This window comes from Pseudopipra pipra, unplaced genomic scaffold (genome assembly GCF_036250125.1).
Source record: "Pseudopipra pipra isolate bDixPip1 unplaced genomic scaffold, bDixPip1.hap1 HAP1_SCAFFOLD_122, whole genome shotgun sequence".
Lineage (NCBI taxonomy): Eukaryota > Metazoa > Chordata > Aves > Passeriformes > Pipridae > Pseudopipra > Pseudopipra pipra.
In genome coordinates, this window is record NW_026990601.1 from 1,060 (window position 1) to 18,536 (window position 17,477).

The 17,477-nt window shown below is 51.3% G+C and overlaps 2 long non-coding RNA genes across 3 annotated transcripts; both read right to left on the bottom strand.

Annotated features, from left to right (window-relative positions):
- Window positions 1-745: 745 nt before the first annotated feature.
- On the bottom strand, window positions 746-5,750 carry LOC135408003 (uncharacterized). 2 transcript variants are annotated; one of them, XR_010427140.1, is made up of 5 exons: window positions 5,675-5,750; window positions 3,187-3,269; window positions 2,664-2,735; window positions 1,865-2,208; window positions 746-1,381 (listed from the first exon to the last, which is right to left on the bottom strand). It is a non-coding gene; the product is annotated as an uncharacterized LOC135408003 (long non-coding RNA). The 2 variants fall into 2 exon arrangements; XR_010427139.1 differs by lacking the exon at window positions 5,675-5,750 and having other exon boundaries at window positions 3,187-3,437.
- Window positions 5,751-8,738: 2,988 nt separating this feature from the next.
- Window positions 8,739-14,171, bottom strand: LOC135408012 (uncharacterized). Its single transcript, XR_010427149.1, has 2 exons — window positions 13,975-14,171; window positions 8,739-9,087 (listed from the first exon to the last, which is right to left on the bottom strand). It is a non-coding gene; the product is annotated as an uncharacterized LOC135408012 (long non-coding RNA).
- Between the last annotated feature and the right edge of the window lie 3,306 nt (window positions 14,172-17,477).

Here is a 17,477-nt window from a genome sequence, read left to right on the forward strand (position 1 = left end):
TGAGGGGAACGGGGGGACGGTGCCGCTCGGAGGGGCCGCGCCGCGGCTGAGCGGGCAGAGCTTGGGGGACCGCTGCCGGATTGAAAAGGCGGGCTGTGATTGGACGGCGCCGAGAAAGGCGGCCCGGGATTGGCGGGCCAGACTCTGCCTCGGGCCCGGATTGGCGGGGCTTGGAGCCGGCGGGGTGGCGGGAGGTGCTCGGGTGGTCAGGAGGAGGGACTAGGGCCGTGTCGGAGGCGCCCTTCCCGCGGGTCCGTGGCCGTCCCGGGTCCCGCTCCCGGGACCCCGTCCCCTGCCCCGCCCCTTGGTCGGGCTGCACCCCCGGGGTCCCGGCCCCAAGGCCCCTGCAGAGCCCCTCGGGGAGCCCCCCACCGGCACACGGGGCGGTTCCGGATCGCGAAGGCGGACTGTGCGGCATGGGGGACCGTGGAGCAGCGGCGACGTGGTGGGCCGGGAGTCGGCGGCGGGGAGCGGGGAGGACGCAGAGCAGCAGTGCGCCTCTGACCGCCTCTCCCCACGCAGCAGTTCTGCTTCTACGGGGACTTAGACTGCCCCGACTGGGTGCTGGCTGAGATCAGCTCCCTGGCCGAAATCTTTTAAGTGCCCGCCCCCACCCCCATCCCCCTGCCTGCCCCAGGCCCGCTGCCCACCCTCCTTCTCCTGCGCAGTCCCCGCTGCTGCTGAAGTTCAGCGCTATTTCAGTACTTGTTCTACTTGTGTTTCTGAAAAAAAGCTAGAATCAGGATAGCCAAAGCAACATAGAAAGTCTATTCCATCTTCAGCTACATTACAGGGCAAAGGAAATAAGTGATCCTACCCATCAGTGGAACAGGGAAAGAATGAAGATTAAGTCTGTGAGCTATAGAAGAGAAAAATCACACTGTAACAACTTAGAAGATTGCTCCAAGACCACAGTCACAGGAAAAGGGAAGAGAGCCAGGGGCAGAAACTGTAAGGCCAAAAAGATGATGGACACATCTGTGCATCAATCAGGTTCAGAGGTCACTGCATGCCCCAAGCCTAACGAGTTCTCTGGTTTATGTGTGTTATACACCTATTAATTACTTGAATAGAAAATTTACAATTGAACTTTCACAAAGGTTACAGAGTGATATCCCTGCACTGACCATTGCAGCTGAGCTTCTGCTACAGATTCTGACACGTCAGGTGACTGAATGTTTGCTTGTTTTCTAGGCTCTCCTTACAGTCCATCCAGGACATGAAATATAGAGGGGATTTCTTGAGAGGCAGCTTTTAGACCTCATTCCCTTACCTTCGTGGTCAATGCCATCAGCGTCACTCTCCCTCTCTTCTTGCTCTTCATCGAGAGTTCCTCATGTTAGTATTAGCTCAGAGGGACCCATTGCAGAAGCATCAGGTCCTTGAAGGGAACAGAAACGGCTGTACACAAACCAGCTTGCTAAAGGTAAGGGAGCGTGTGCACTGACAACTTCTGTCTGCACAGAAACCCAGCAATGAACACCTGCTCTAAGGGGACAGAAAGCTGCTTGTGGATCCCAGACACAGGACAGACTCCATCAGCACCTACTCGCCTCATCTAAGGAACAGTGCAGCCAACAGCAGAGCTTTCTCATATTCTGATCTGACTGTTTCGCCTTTTCTAAAGTATTTCATTATTTCTAGTAGGTCCACTGCTTTAGCTACACAGCGGGGTTTCTTCCAAACCTGTGACTGACACAGGACGAGCTGAGTGTGACCAATCCCACAGGAACTAAAGCCCTGCTCCTCTAACATGGAGCTGCTTTCACATTTCTGCTGTGAGGACAAAGAAGCACTGTACTACTTCACAAGGCAAACTCTTCAGAAAACTTCTGCAGTAAACTTTATCTTCCTGGGGAGGTACCTGCCAGTGTGCTGCCCTGCACACACACGCTGCCCATGTCCTTCCACAAGTGTTCCAGCTGCTCTCTCTTTTGTTTATTTTGAGCTTTCTCCCGTAGACAAAGATTTACATGTGGATTCTGAGAACATTTAAAACATCAGGAGAAGAGAAACCTCACCCAAACCCAGCAGCCTGTCCCCCAGTCAGAGAGCAGAAGTCACTACGCAGGTCTTACATTTCAACTCAGGTTACACAGAACTTCTGACTAAGCATGGAAAGCAACCTCCAGTCAGGTGGGATTCTAGGACGTTTTCAGCAGCGCCGGGAAGCCAAACTCTGTGTAGCTGTGCCTGCAGAGAACTGTCCTTTGGACAGCCAGAACTCAAGGTGAGCAGAGCTACTGATTTTGGCACTGCAATTCAGCCTTTCTTACTAAGTCAAACTAGTACTCTTCACTGGTGCAGGAAGATACAGGGATAGTCTCAACAAATCCCTTTGGAAATTTATTTTTAAGAACTCTCTGTCCATCTGAATGGAAGACACAATCTTATTTCCCAATCATTTTCACACAATTAGCTCAAATACTAGCACTAAACCAGTGAGCAACATCTGTTTTACAAAATCTTTAGTTTTGTAAAGATATGCTCCACCACATCTAGGAAAAAAAAGGCAAATGGTGGACTCCTTCAGGACAGGAGTTTTCCCACAGTGAGTACGACTAGTAAATGAAATGTTAGACCCTCTCAACATAAAGGCAATTGTGTGCACAAAAGTGACCCAAGATACACTGTTCAGGTGTAAAACAGCTAAAAACACTTACCAGTGTTTTTCTCAGGCGCTCGTATTCTGGCCGATACTCTCTGAAAAGGTGAATAAAGGGAGTGCATTCAGTCTGAAAAACACATGATTTGTATTGCATAAGGATCATCCTGGAGGCTTCTTTTTACTCACAAAAAAAAGTTTTCTCTAGGCTTTCATGTTTGAGAGACATTTCAGAAAGACAGTACTTTTTTCCCCAGATTTGGATTCTGAAACCAATGGATGCAAAATCAATGAACATACTTCATTAAAACAGCAACAATTCAAAACTTGGTATGGAACTACAAGAAAAAAATTACTTCACAGACTTGCTGGCACAGATAGCTTTTACTTTTTCACGGAACAGCACAAAAATTCATCTCTGAATAGTTCCTTTTTACTGCTGCTTTTTATGCTGATACTGGACACCCTAAGCTACCTTGGCTATGGCAACTGTGCACTCCTTCAAATCAAAGGAGCAGACTCATGAATCAGGACCTTCAGGAAGTGGTCACTGGGTCGCGGACCAGAAGTTATCCCCTTACCTCTCCTATTCATCTACAGCTTTAGAAAGCTGGGTAAAAATCTCCCCCAGTCCTGTGCCAAACACTGCAGAAACACCAACCACCTGGAAAAGAGAACACACCAGAACTAGAGAGTAACTGAGCCAGATTTTTAATACAGAAAAAAAACCAAAATAAAAACAAACAAACAAACAATCCCCCACAACGACAACAAAAAAAATCAACACCACCGAAAAACCCAACAACAACAAACTACTAATCTAAACCTAACAACACCCATTTAATCAGCACAGTGGCCTAAGAGTGGGCAGTAACACTTCTGCTTCTGTCCAGCCCGCTTTCAAACTCTTCCTCCACTTGCTGTTCATGTTTGTTACTTCTGCTTTTTGGTTGTCGGTGATTTTGTGTTTGGTGAGTTGTTAGGGCATTTTGGGGGGCGTTTCTTTGGGGAAGGAGGTTTGTTTGGTATTTTGTAACACTGTAGGGCAATTCAAAAGAAAGGTCAAGTCTTTCTGCTGTTTACTTGTTTATTGTTAATAACCCAAGTTCTCATTCTGCATCTAGGGTTATACGTGGTTAGCAAGTATCAGTGTACTAGAATTAAAGTGCAAAAGAGACAACAAGAACTGACCTTTTGGCTCTGAAATAGTCTAATAGTCTAACTTTTTATTTAGCCAAAGCACATTTAAAAGGTCCCCAGAACAGCAAGAGAGGGAGAATTTAATCAGTTGCTATGACAATACATTCAAAATGCACATCTACTTTCTAATTTCAACTTGTCTCTCATTACACTTCTGGCCATTTGTTCTGCTTGTATTAAATCAATTCTCTAAAAATACCTTGAATTAAGACTATTACCAGCCAGAATCCTACACCCTCTAACGAAAATTCTCCCTCTTTTTCATAGGCAAGACAGTCTCAACTACTGACTTCCAAATGGAAGACCTTTCCCAACACAGCCTTGCATTTGATCATTAATACAGTAAATATGCAGACAGCTCTCCAAAGGATTTTAAGCATTAAGGCCAGGCGCTGTGCCAATATATATCAATATTTATACTTTCCCTGCACTTCAGTACAAGCTGCCTTTTACTCCGTAATCCTCCTCATATGACCTGCTCTCCATCCAGTGCTCCAACAGTCCTGACAGGCAGATAAACATGACCTGATCAGCAAATAAGGAACAGGAAGTATGTTAGTTCTGTATATGGGACCACTACAATCCCTTTTGAAATTCTGTATATTGTTCCACATAGGACACTCACAATAGTTTTGGTTTGGCTCTGTTATCATTATCTACATGAATGGAATCATTTCGTTCCTGTAATATCCACACAGCCGAGAAGGCTTGCTTTTTCTTTAGTAAAAGCTGATGACAAACACAATCAGCTAAAACCTTTAGCACAGACTATGGGATCATTAACAGCCTCCAGTGTATACTGTTGTCAGAGAAACAATTAATTTGTCCTCTCAAAACCTGGTTGAGTGGAATAACAATCTTCTTCTTGCACAAGCAAATATAAAGGGTTTTTTTGTTCATTTATTTGCTTTGGAGATTCTTTCCCTTCTTCCTATGCAGTACATTGCCCAACTGTACTTGACACTTTCAGAACAAGGAAAATTACCTCAGGTGGGAAATGCTGCAGCAAAGAACACTGCCTCTTACCAGCCTATCTGAGCTTTCATCTTGTGATTAATCACAGTTCAATATTAAATTATTCAGGCTGCCATTCAGTGTGACAAGCTGCAGTGTAACAAGCTGCAGCGTGACCTCAACACAGGTCATCAACAGATTACAGTTCCAAAGGGCAGTGCAAAGCCCCTTTACAGAAGGACAGAATGGTGGGGGTTGGACAATACCTCTGGAGATCATCTAGTCCAGTCTCTCCTGCTCAAAAAGCGGGATTAGGCAGAAGAGGTTGCTCACAACTTTGCCTGAGCAAAAGTGTTTTAAGCATCTCCAGGGATGGAGACTCCACAATTTCTCTGGACCAGTCCAGAGGAGAACTTCTTAAGTTATTGTTTTCAGTGGGAAGGTAGGGACAGAAACAAGCGATCCCAAAACTTCAAACTCATCCCCACAGCGGTCCAGAGCAGCTCGAGACCAGGCTCCTGCCTTCCCAGGGCCAGGCTCTTCTCTCTGCCAGGCACCCACCAGCCGGGCACTGCCCTGCCCGGCGGCCCCGAGCGCTTCAGGCGCCGGCCCGGCCAACGCCTCGCTCTGCGCGGGCGCCGCTTCCAAAATCACTACCCAAGAGACACAGCAATCAAAGCAGAGGGACTGCACTCCCAGCTTTTCTTACCTGCAGGCACACACAGCACAGCACGTTGGACATAAAAGCCACAGGGTTAGTCCTGCCAGAGGCGTCCGGCACACCCACGGCGACCGAAGGAAAACAGGGAGCCTGGGAACACGGAGTAAAAGACACCTTAATTAGGACTACACTGAGCACTAGCCAGGTCATTCCCACAGACAGCTTCACCGTCCAGTCACACAAAAAGCACTGACCTACCAGGGCCCCAGTTAGGATGGCTCCTGACGCTGACACCTCCCTTTGCCCCGGGGGATCAAGAAGAACATCCCTGGGAAGAAGTCACCCCCAACAACAAAAAGGCAAAATTAGTGAAGCACGGGGTCCTCTTCTGACTAGATTGCCACCAGCATTCAATAGCAAATGCCACGACTATTCTGTTACAGACGAGAAAACCCTGTTCTCCCAAACAAACAGCGAGGAGATTTATGGGCACGCCTGGAAATTTCCTGGGAGGAACTTTTTGTAACTAAGGAGCAGGTGCTGTCTTGAGTTGAAGGCGTCAATTTGACAGACACTTAGCACAGCAAACTCTTCAGCAGAGCAATTAATTGCTGCCTATTTGAACAGCAGGGGAGAGAAAATGACAGTCGAAGGGAAGACAAGAAAAGCAGAACTGCAATCAGCAGCCTTTTCTTCCATCTCTCCCGAGAAGGTCTAGTTTGTCTGTTCTAATAATTCTATGCCCTTTTCTACAGGAAACTTAGACCAAGGCTGAAAAAACAACTAGAAAACACGGAGAGAAGCTTTTTAGAATTTCACGTGATTTTCCCAAACCGATCCCAGAAAAGCAGAACTCGGTAGAATGTACTCACCTCGAGGCCTTTGGTCTTTTTTTCCATAAGCTTCGTCACCTGATTGAAAAAGCAGAGTAGACTCGGTATTTAGGCTCACAACAGGAAAACTTCCCCTTCGTTTCCTCAAAGAAACTACATTAATCTGCACAGCTGCAGGCGCGTCTCCAGCTGTTAAAGCCTTTCAGCTTTTCAGAGGGTGAGAATGCCCTGCTAGGGAAGGCTGAAAAATGCTCGGAGCCTGCACAGGTCAAAGAGCCCCTTGATTTTGTCTGTGTTCCAGTCCCTGGCTAAAGAAACGGCAGAACAAGCGCAGCTGTTGCTTGCCTTTTCCCTCAGAGGTTTTGCCAGGCGCCGGGCCAGCCCGGGCGCTCCGGGGGAAGGCCGGCAGCGCCCAAACCCCGCCGCTTTCCCGGGGGCGTCGCTTGCGAGAGCGCCCCCGAGCGCCGGGCCGGGCCTCACAGTCGCCGCCTGGCGGACACGGCCGGGAGCGGCACTGCAGCCGCGCGCGGCGCCGCAGCCGCGCGCCCCCCCCCACCCCTTGGCGAGACCCGCGGCGCCTTTCGCGAGTACGGGCCTTTGTTCCCTAAAACCTGCCCTTGCCTAGGAAAAGCTGAGCAATTCACAGAGTTGCTGTTTCCAGCCCAGCTTCCCAAAGGATTTCTCTCTCCCGGCAGCACAGACAGGGGCCCCGAGGCAGCGCAGACCCTCCCCGCGGGGGAGGGGGGGGCGCAATGCCAGGGCACATCCGAACCCGGCCCTGCGGCGGCACGCAGGTGCAAGTTTCTCCGCAGAGGCGAGAAACTTGCCTGTCGCTTCCCCTGCCTGCGGTCGCCGATGGCCGCGGGAGAGGCAGAAGAGCGGCCGCGCCCCCCCGCCGCGCCCCCCCACCGCCGCGCCCCCCCACAGCGCCCAGGTTACCCCGGGGACGATCTCCGTCGGATCTGCCGCCGTGGGTCGCTTCCAGGGGGGGAAGGCGGCGGCGCAGCCCCGACAGCATCTCCAGGCCACGGCGGGACCGAGCGGGGCGGGGACGGGGGCGGGAGCGGGAGCGGAGCGGAGCGGAAGGGGGGCGGTGCCTGGGCTTCTCGCGGCGACCGCCGCGCTCCGCGGCGCCGAGAGGGGGCTGCCGTCGCCGGTGCCTGCCGCCGCCCACGAACCTGCCGCCCGCGCCCGGCGCCGCCGAGCGCCCCGCCTTGTCCCCACAGCGGGAAGCGGCGCGGCGAGACGGCGCTGCGGGCGCGGGGCGGGGGTCCGGGTGGCGGCGGAGGTCAGGCAACAGGATAAACGCCTCTCTAAAGCGAGGGGGCCTCTCGCCGCCATCTTTAGAGTGGCCTCGGCTAAGTTCCGGTTTTGGCGGCGCCATCTTGAGTGTGGCCTCGGGGCGGACTTCCGGGCCGGGGCCGCCATCTTTAGTGTGGTCGTTCCGGTCCTGGTGGCGCCATCTTTACTGTGGGCTTGGCGGACTTCCGGGCCGGGGCCGCCATCTTTAGTGTGGTCGTTCCGGTCCTGGCGGCGCCATCTTTACTGTGGGCTTGGCGGACTTCCGGGCCGGGGCTTTGGAGGACTTCCGGTCGCTCTCTACTTCCGGGGACCGGGTTTACCCAAATTAGCGTCCCTCCTCGCTAATTTCTGCGCTTTCACCCCGAAAAATCTTCATGTTATTCCCCCCACACACACCCCGGGAGGGACGGGAGACCGCGAGTCCCGCCCTGCCGCCGGAACCGGCCCTTAACTCGACCAGGGAGCGCTGCACCGGCACGAGAGCCACCGCGCATGCGTCGCCGGTCCCTCTCCTGGCTGCCCTCAGTTACCACGTGATCGCCGGCGTCTTTCCAACGACTGCGCACGCGCCGGCGTCGCCACCTTGGCTCCCCCCCCCACCCCGCCGCCCGACCGCCCGGCTTCGCTTTCTTACTGCGGCTCCCCCTCCACTTTTTCGGCTCCCTGGGGTTCCCTCACCCACATTTTGGGGTCCCCTTCTCACATTTGAGGGGTGATGACCCCGCAATTTACGGTTCGGGGGGGGGGGGGGAGGAGAGGAAACGGGGTGCCCAAGAAGGGGGTTTTTTGTTTTTTTTTTCTCTTTTATTTCATTTTCATTTTATTTCCTTTTTAGTTTTTTTGCCTTTTTTTTTTTTTAATTTTCTTTTCTATTTTATATTTCCTTTTTTATTTCGGTTATTTTTTATTCCCTTTATTTTTCATTTGCTCTCCCAGTGCTCCCCAGTAACACCCAGTGCTCCCCAACAACCACCAGTAACACCCAGTGCTCCCCAAAAATTGACCCCAAACCGACCCAAATCACCCCAAAAGCTGACCCAAAACTGACCCCAAAACCTGACCCAAATCATCCCAAAAGCTGACCCAAAACTGACCCCAATCACCCCAAAAGCTGACCCAAAACTGACCCAAATCACCCCAAACAATGACCCCAAACTGACCCCAAAAACTGACTCAAATCATCCCAAAAACTGACCCAAAACTCTGCATTTATTTGGCATCATTTCCTCTCAAAAACAACATCTCCGATTTAGTTGATTGCTAAAGCCATCATTTTAAAATCATCTCAGGAATCAAAAGGGACTGGAAAACACACAGAAATCATTCCTGCACCCACCAAATCATTAGGAATTGGAACCCGATTCCCTCATCTCTCTCCTTGTTCTTCTTGGCTGGAAAACCTGATGATCCCCGCTGGCTATTTTTAGGCTGCTTTTCTTCCACAGCTCCTTTCCTCCCGGCTGAAACCTCCTGGCATATTCAGGGCTTAGCTGGAGGGAAGCCCCTCTGAAGTATTTCCTCTCGTGGCAATTCTGTGGGATGAAGAAGTAAAAAAAGCACATCAAGAGCTCCTTCTCCCCCCTTCCTTCGCAAACACCCTCCCAGTTTGTCCTTGGCAGCTCCATCCCCCCGGCACCCGCACCCGACGCTTCGGCTCCGCTGGCAAAGGGACAGCAAGTGCACAAGCAAGTTCAGTGCTGGGCAGGGGCTCCCTGGGGAACGGCACTTCAGTGCTTTAGTCCGTGGCCTTTCCTGCTGCCCTCCCTCCTGGAAGCAGAGGATGACCCGGCCCTTGTTTCTCCCACGCTCGCAGACCCAGGTCCTGCTCCCTTGGCCCCACTTTTCTTAGCAGACCCGGCATCATTTCCCAGGGTCCCCAGGAAACTTCTGCACTTGACCCATTGCTAAGTGCAGAGCACAGGGCAAGGGAAGGACAAATTTCTTGGCACCCACCCCCTGGAATTTTCCTTCTCCGCAGCACGCTCCCGTTCCCGCTGTCTCTGGAGGTGCCCGCACGAGTCCTCCTTCTCCCAGCACCTCAGAGAATGTCCTTTTCACCCAGGTCCTGCTTACCGTCGGCCAACAAAACACGCTGACAACATTTTTCAGGATGCCAGTGGAGAGATATTAGAGCACACTGCACAGGGAAGCTGAGCCTGCCCCATCCCTGCACGTGTTCCAGGCCAGGCTGGACGGGACTCGGAGCAACCGGGGACAGTGGAAGGTGTCCCTGCCCACGGAAGACAGGCTGGCCTTTGAAGGTCCCCTTCAAACCAAATGGCTCTGGGATTCCCCTCCAAAATCACTACCAAAGGGACACAGCAATCAAAGCAGAGGGACTGCACTCCCAGCTTTTCTTACCTGCAGGCACACACAGCACAGCAGCTTGCTAAAGGTAAGGTTTCTATCTGCACAGAAACCCAGCAATGAACACCTGCTCTAAGGGGACAGAAAGCTGCTTGTGGATCCCAGACACAGGACAGACTCCATCAGCACCTACTCGCCTCATCTAAGGAACAGTGCAGCCAACAGCAGAGCTTTCTCATATTCTGATCTGACTGTTTCGCCTTTTCTAAAGTATTTCATTATTTCTAGTAGGTCCACTGCTTTAGCTACACAGCGGGGTTTCTTCCAAACCTGTGACTGACACAGGACGAGCTGAGTGTGACCAATCCCACAGGAACTAAAGCCCTGCTCCTCTAACATGGAGCTGCTTTCACATTTCTGCTGTGAGGACAAAGAAGCACTGTACTACTTCACAAGGCAAACTCTTCAGAAAACTTCTGCAGTAAACTTTATCTTCCTGGGGAGGTACCTGCCAGTGTGCTGCCCTGCACACACACGCTGCCCATGTCCTTCCACAAGTGTTCCAGCTGCTCTCTCTTTTGTTTATTTTGAGCTTTCTCCCGTAGACAAAGATTTACATGTGGATTCTGAGAACATTTAAAACATCAGGAGAAGAGAAACCTCACCCAAACCCAGCAGCCTGTCCCCCAGTCAGAGAGCAGAAGTCACTACGCAGGTCTTACATTTCAACTCAGGTTACACAGAACTTCTGACTAAGCATGGAAAGCAACCTCCAGTCAGGTGGGATTCTAGGACGTTTTCAGCAGCGCCGGGAAGCCAAACTCTGTGTAGCTGTGCCTGCAGAGAACTGTCCTTTGGACAGCCAGAACTCAAGGTGAGCAGAGCTACTGATTTTGGCACTGCAATTCAGTCTTTCTTACTAAGTCAAACTAGTACTCTTCACTGGTGCAGGAAGATACAGGGATAGTCTCAACAAATCCCTTTGGAAATTTATTTTTAAGAACTCTCTGTCCATCTGAATGGAAGACACAATCTTATTTCCCAATCATTTTCACACAATTAGCTCAAATACTAGCACTAAACCAGTGAGCAACATCTGTTTTACAAAATCTTTAGTTTTGTAAAGATATGCTCCACCACATCTAGGAAAAAAAAGGCAAATGGTGGACTCCTTCAGGACAGGAGTTTTCCCACAGTGAGTACGACTAGTAAATGAAATGTTAGACCCTCTCAACATAAAGGCAATTGTGTGCACAAAAGTGACCCAAGATACACTGTTCAGGTGTAAAACAGCTAAAAACACTTACCAGTGTTTTTCTCAGGCGCTCGTATTCTGGCCGATACTCTCTGAAAAGGTGAATAAAGGGAGTGCATTCAGTCTGAAAAACACATGATTTGTATTGCATAAGGATCATCCTGGAGGCTTCTTTTTACTCACAAAAAAAAGTTTTCTCTAGGCTTTCATGTTTGAGAGACATTTCAGAAAGACAGTACTTTTTTCCCCAGATTTGGATTCTGAAACCAATGGATGCAAAATCAATGAACATACTTCATTAAAACAGCAACAATTCAAAACTTGGTATGGAACTACAAGAAAAAAATTACTTCACAGACTTGCTGGCACAGATAGCTTTTACTTTTTCACGGAACAGCACAAAAATTCATCTCTGAATAGTTCCTTTTTACTGCTGCTTTTTATGCTGATACTGGACACCCTAAGCTACCTTGGCTATGGCAACTGTGCACTCCTTCAAATCAAAGGAGCAGACTCATGAATCAGGACCTTCAGGAAGTGGTCACTGGGTCGCGGACCAGAAGTTATCCCCTTACCTCTCCTATTCATCTACAGCTTTAGAAAGCTGGGTAAAAATCTCCCCCAGTCCTGTGCCAAACACTGCAGAAACACCAACCACCTGGAAAAGAGAACACACCAGAACTAGAGAGTAACTGAGCCAGATTTTTAATACAGAAAAAAAACCAAAATAAAAACAAACAAACAAACAATCCCCCACAACGACAACAAAAAAAATCAACACCACCGAAAAACCCAACAACAACAAACTACTAATCTAAACCTAACAACACCCATTTAATCAGCACAGTGGCCTAAGAGTGGGCAGTAACACTTCTGCTTCTGTCCAGCCCGCTTTCAAACTCTTCCTCCACTTGCTGTTCATGTTTGTTACTTCTGCTTTTTGGTTGTCGGTGATTTTGTGTTTGGTGAGTTGTTAGGGCATTTTGGGGGGCGTTTCTTTGGGGAAGGAGGTTTGTTTGGTATTTTGTAACACTGTAGGGCAATTCAAAAGAAAGGTCAAGTCTTTCTGCTGTTTACTTGTTTATTGTTAATAACCCAAGTTCTCATTCTGCATCTAGGGTTATACGTGGTTAGCAAGTATCAGTGTACTAGAATTAAAGTGCAAAAGAGACAACAAGAACTGACCTTTTGGCTCTGAAATAGTCTAATAGTCTAACTTTTTATTTAGCCAAAGCACATTTAAAAGGTCCCCAGAACAGCAAGAGAGGGAGAATTTAATCAGTTGCTATGACAATACATTCAAAATGCACATCTACTTTCTAATTTCAACTTGTCTCTCATTACACTTCTGGCCATTTGTTCTGCTTGTATTAAATCAATTCTCTAAAAATACCTTGAATTAAGACTATTACCAGCCAGAATCCTACACCCTCTAACGAAAATTCTCCCTCTTTTTCATAGGCAAGACAGTCTCAACTACTGACTTCCAAATGGAAGACCTTTCCCAACACAGCCTTGCATTTGATCATTAATACAGTAAATATGCAGACAGCTCTCCAAAGGATTTTAAGCATTAAGGCCAGGCGCTGTGCCAATATATATCAATATTTATACTTTCCCTGCACTTCAGTACAAGCTGCCTTTTACTCCGTAATCCTCCTCATATGACCTGCTCTCCATCCAGTGCTCCAACAGTCCTGACAGGCAGATAAACATGACCTGATCAGCAAATAAGGAACAGGAAGTATGTTAGTTCTGTATATGGGACCACTACAATCCCTTTTGAAATTCTGTATATTGTTCCACATAGGACACTCACAATAGTTTTGGTTTGGCTCTGTTATCATTATCTACATGAATGGAATCATTTCGTTCCTGTAATATCCACACAGCCGAGAAGGCTTGCTTTTTCTTTAGTAAAAGCTGATGACAAACACAATCAGCTAAAACCTTTAGCACAGACTATGGGATCATTAACAGCCTCCAGTGTATACTGTTGTCAGAGAAACAATTAATTTGTCCTCTCAAAACCTGGTTGAGTGGAATAACAATCTTCTTCTTGCACAAGCAAATATAAAGGGTTTTTTTGTTCATTTATTTGCTTTGGAGATTCTTTCCCTTCTTCCTATGCAGTACATTGCCCAACTGTACTTGACACTTTCAGAACAAGGAAAATTACCTCAGGTGGGAAATGCTGCAGCAAAGAACACTGCCTCTTACCAGCCTATCTGAGCTTTCATCTTGTGATTAATCACAGTTCAATATTAAATTATTCAGGCTGCCATTCAGTGTGACAAGCTGCAGTGTAACAAGCTGCAGCGTGACCTCAACACAGGTCATCAACAGATTACAGTTCCAAAGGGCAGTGCAAAGCCCCTTTACAGAAGGACAGAATGGTGGGGGTTGGACAATACCTCTGGAGATCATCTAGTCCAGTCTCTCCTGCTCAAAAAGCGGGATTAGGCAGAAGAGGTTGCTCACAACTTTGCCTGAGCAAAAGTGTTTTAAGCATCTCCAGGGATGGAGACTCCACAATTTCTCTGGACCAGTCCAGAGGAGAACTTCTTAAGTTATTGTTTTCAGTGGGAAGGTAGGGACAGAAACAAGCGATCCCAAAACTTCAAACTCATCCCCACAGCGGTCCAGAGCAGCTCGAGACCAGGCTCCTGCCTTCCCAGGGCCAGGCTCTTCTCTCTGCCAGGCACCCACCAGCCGGGCACTGCCCTGCCCGGCGGCCCCGAGCGCTTCAGGCGCCGGCCCGGCCAACGCCTCGCTCTGCGCGGGCGCCGCTTCCAAAATCACTACCCAAGAGACACAGCAATCAAAGCAGAGGGACTGCACTCCCAGCTTTTCTTACCTGCAGGCACACACAGCACAGCACGTTGGACATAAAAGCCACAGGGTTAGTCCTGCCAGAGGCGTCCGGCACACCCACGGCGACCGAAGGAAAACAGGGAGCCTGGGAACACGGAGTAAAAGACACCTTAATTAGGACTACACTGAGCACTAGCCAGGTCATTCCCACAGACAGCTTCACCGTCCAGTCACACAAAAAGCACTGACCTACCAGGGCCCCAGTTAGGATGGCTCCTGACGCTGACACCTCCCTTTGCCCCGGGGGATCAAGAAGAACATCCCTGGGAAGAAGTCACCCCCAACAACAAAAAGGCAAAATTAGTGAAGCACGGGGTCCTCTTCTGACTAGATTGCCACCAGCATTCAATAGCAAATGCCACGACTATTCTGTTACAGACGAGAAAACCCTGTTCTCCCAAACAAACAGCGAGGAGATTTATGGGCACGCCTGGAAATTTCCTGGGAGGAACTTTTTGTAACTAAGGAGCAGGTGCTGTCTTGAGTTGAAGGCGTCAATTTGACAGACACTTAGTACAGCAAACTCTTCAGCAGAGCAATTAATTGCTGCCTATTTGAACAGCAGGGGAGAGAAAATGACAGTCGAAGGGAAGACAAGAAAAGCAGAACTGCAATCAGCAGCCTTTTCTTCCATCTCTCCCGAGAAGGTCTAGTTTGTCTGTTCTAATAATTCTATGCCCTTTTCTACAGGAAACTTAGACCAAGGCTGAAAAAACAACTAGAAAACACGGAGAGAAGCTTTTTAGAATTTCACGTGATTTTCCCAAACCGATCCCAGAAAAGCAGAACTCGGTAGAATGTACTCACCTCGAGGCCTTTGGTCTTTTTTTCCATAAGCTTCGTCACCTGATTGAAAAAGCAGAGTAGACTCGGTATTTAGGCTCACAACAGGAAAACTTCCCCTTCATTTCCTCAAAGAAACTACATTAATCTGCACAGCTGCAGGCGCGTCTCCAGCTGTTAAAGCCTTTCAGCTTTTCAGAGGGTGAGAATGCCCTGCTAGGGAAGGCTGAAAAATGCTCGGAGCCTGCACAGGTCAAAGAGCCCCTTGATTTTGTCTGTGTTCCAGTCCCTGGCTAAAGAAACGGCAGAACAAGCGCAGCTGTTGCTTGCCTTTTCCCTCAGAGGTTTTGCCAGGCGCCGGGCCAGCCCGGGCGCTCCGGGGGAAGGCCGGCAGCGCCCAAACCCCGCCGCTTTCCCGGGGGCGTCGCTTGCGAGAGCGCCCCCGAGCGCCGGGCCGGGCCTCACAGTCGCCGCCTGGCGGACACGGCCGGGAGCGGCACTGCAGCCGCGCGCGGCGCCGCAGCCGCGCGCCCCCCCCCCACCCCTTGGCGAGACCCGCGGCGCCTTTCGCGAGTACGGGCCTTTGTTCCCTAAAACCTGCCCTTGCCTAGGAAAAGCTGAGCAATTCACAGAGTTGCTGTTTCCAGCCCAGCTTCCCAAAGGATTTCTCTCTCCCGGCAGCACAGACAGGGGCCCCGAGGCAGCGCAGACCCTCCCCGCGGGGGAGGGGGGGGCGCAATGCCAGGGCACATCCGAACCCGGCCCTGCGGCGGCACGCAGGTGCAAGTTTCTCCGCAGAGGCGAGAAACTTGCCTGTCGCTTCCCCTGCCTGCGGTCGCCGATGGCCGCGGGAGAGGCAGAAGAGCGGCCGCGCCCCCCCGCCGCGCCCCCCCACCGCCGCGCCCCCCCACAGCGCCCAGGTTACCCCGGGGACGATCTCCGTCGGATCTGCCGCCGTGGGTCGCTTCCAGGGGGGGAAGGCGGCGGCGCAGCCCCGACAGCATCTCCAGGCCACGGCGGGACCGAGCGGGGCGGGGACGGGGGCGGGAGCGGGAGCGGAGCGGAGCGGAAGGGGGGCGGTGCCTGGGCTTCTCGCGGCGACCGCCGCGCTCCGCGGCGCCGAGAGGGGGCTGCCGTCGCCGGTGCCTGCCGCCGCCCACGAACCTGCCGCCCGCGCCCGGCGCCGCCGAGCGCCCCGCCTTGTCCCCACAGCGGGAAGCGGCGCGGCGAGACGGCGCTGCGGGCGCGGGGCGGGGGTCCGGGTGGCGGCGGAGGTCAGGCAACAGGATAAACGCCTCTCTAAAGCGAGGGGGCCTCTCGCCGCCATCTTTAGAGTGGCCTCGGCTAAGTTCCGGTTTTGGCGGCGCCATCTTGAGTGTGGCCTCGGGGCGGACTTCCGGGCCGGGGCCGCCATCTTTAGTGTGGTCGTTCCGGTCCTGGTGGCGCCATCTTTACTGTGGGCTTGGCGGACTTCCGGGCCGGGGCCGCCATCTTTAGTGTGGTCGTTCCGGTCCTGGCGGCGCCATCTTTACTGTGGGCTTGGCGGACTTCCGGGCCGGGGCTTTGGAGGACTTCCGGTCGCTCTCTACTTCCGGGGACCGGGTTTACCCAAATTAGCGTCCCTCCTCGCTAATTTCTGCGCTTTCACCCCGAAAAATCTTCATGTTATTCCCCCCACACACACCCCGGGAGGGACGGGAGACCGCGAGTCCCGCCCTGCCGCCGGAACCGGCCCTTAACTCGACCAGGGAGCGCTGCACCGGCACGAGAGCCACCGCGCATGCGTCGCCGGTCCCTCTCCTGGCTGCCCTCAGTTACCACGTGATCGCCGGCGTCTTTCCAACGACTGCGCACGCGCCGGCGTCGCCACCTTGGCTCCCCCCCCCACCCCGCCGCCCGACCGCCCGGCTTCGCTTTCTTACTGCGGCTCCCCCTCCACTTTTTCGGCTCCCTGGGGTTCCCTCACCCACATTTTGGGGTCCCCTTCTCACATTTGAGGGGTGATGACCCCGCAATTTACGGTTCGGGGGGGGGGGGGAGGAGAGGAAACGGGGTGCCCAAGAAGGGGGTTTTTTGTTTTTTTTTTCTCTTTTATTTCATTTTCATTTTATTTCCTTTTTAGTTTTTTTGCCTTTTTTTTTTTTTAATTTTCTTTTCTATTTTATATTTCCTTTTTTATTTTGGTTATTTTTTATTCCCTTTATTTTTAATTTGCTCTCCCAGTGCTCCCCAGTAACACCCAGTGCTCCCCAACAACCCTCAGTAACACCCGGTGCTCCCCAGTGCACCCCAGTAACACCCAGTGCTCCTCAACAACCCCCAGTAACACCCAGTGCTCCCCAGTAAACACCCAGTGCTCCCCAACAAACTCCAGTAACACCCAGTGCTCCCCAGTGCTCCCCAGTAAACACCCAGTGCTCCCCAACAACCCCCAGTAACACCCAGTGCTCCCCAGTGCTCCCCAGTAAACACCCAGTGCTCCCCAACAACCACCAGTAACACCCAGTGCTCCCCAAAAATTGACCTCAAACCGACCCAAATCACCCCAAAAGCTGACCCAAAACTGACCCCAAAACCTGACCCAAATCATCCCAAAAGCTGACCCAAAACTGACCCCAATCACCCCAAAAGCTGACCCAAAACTGACCCAAATCACCCCAAACAATGACCCCAAACTGACCCCAAAAACTGACTCAAATCATC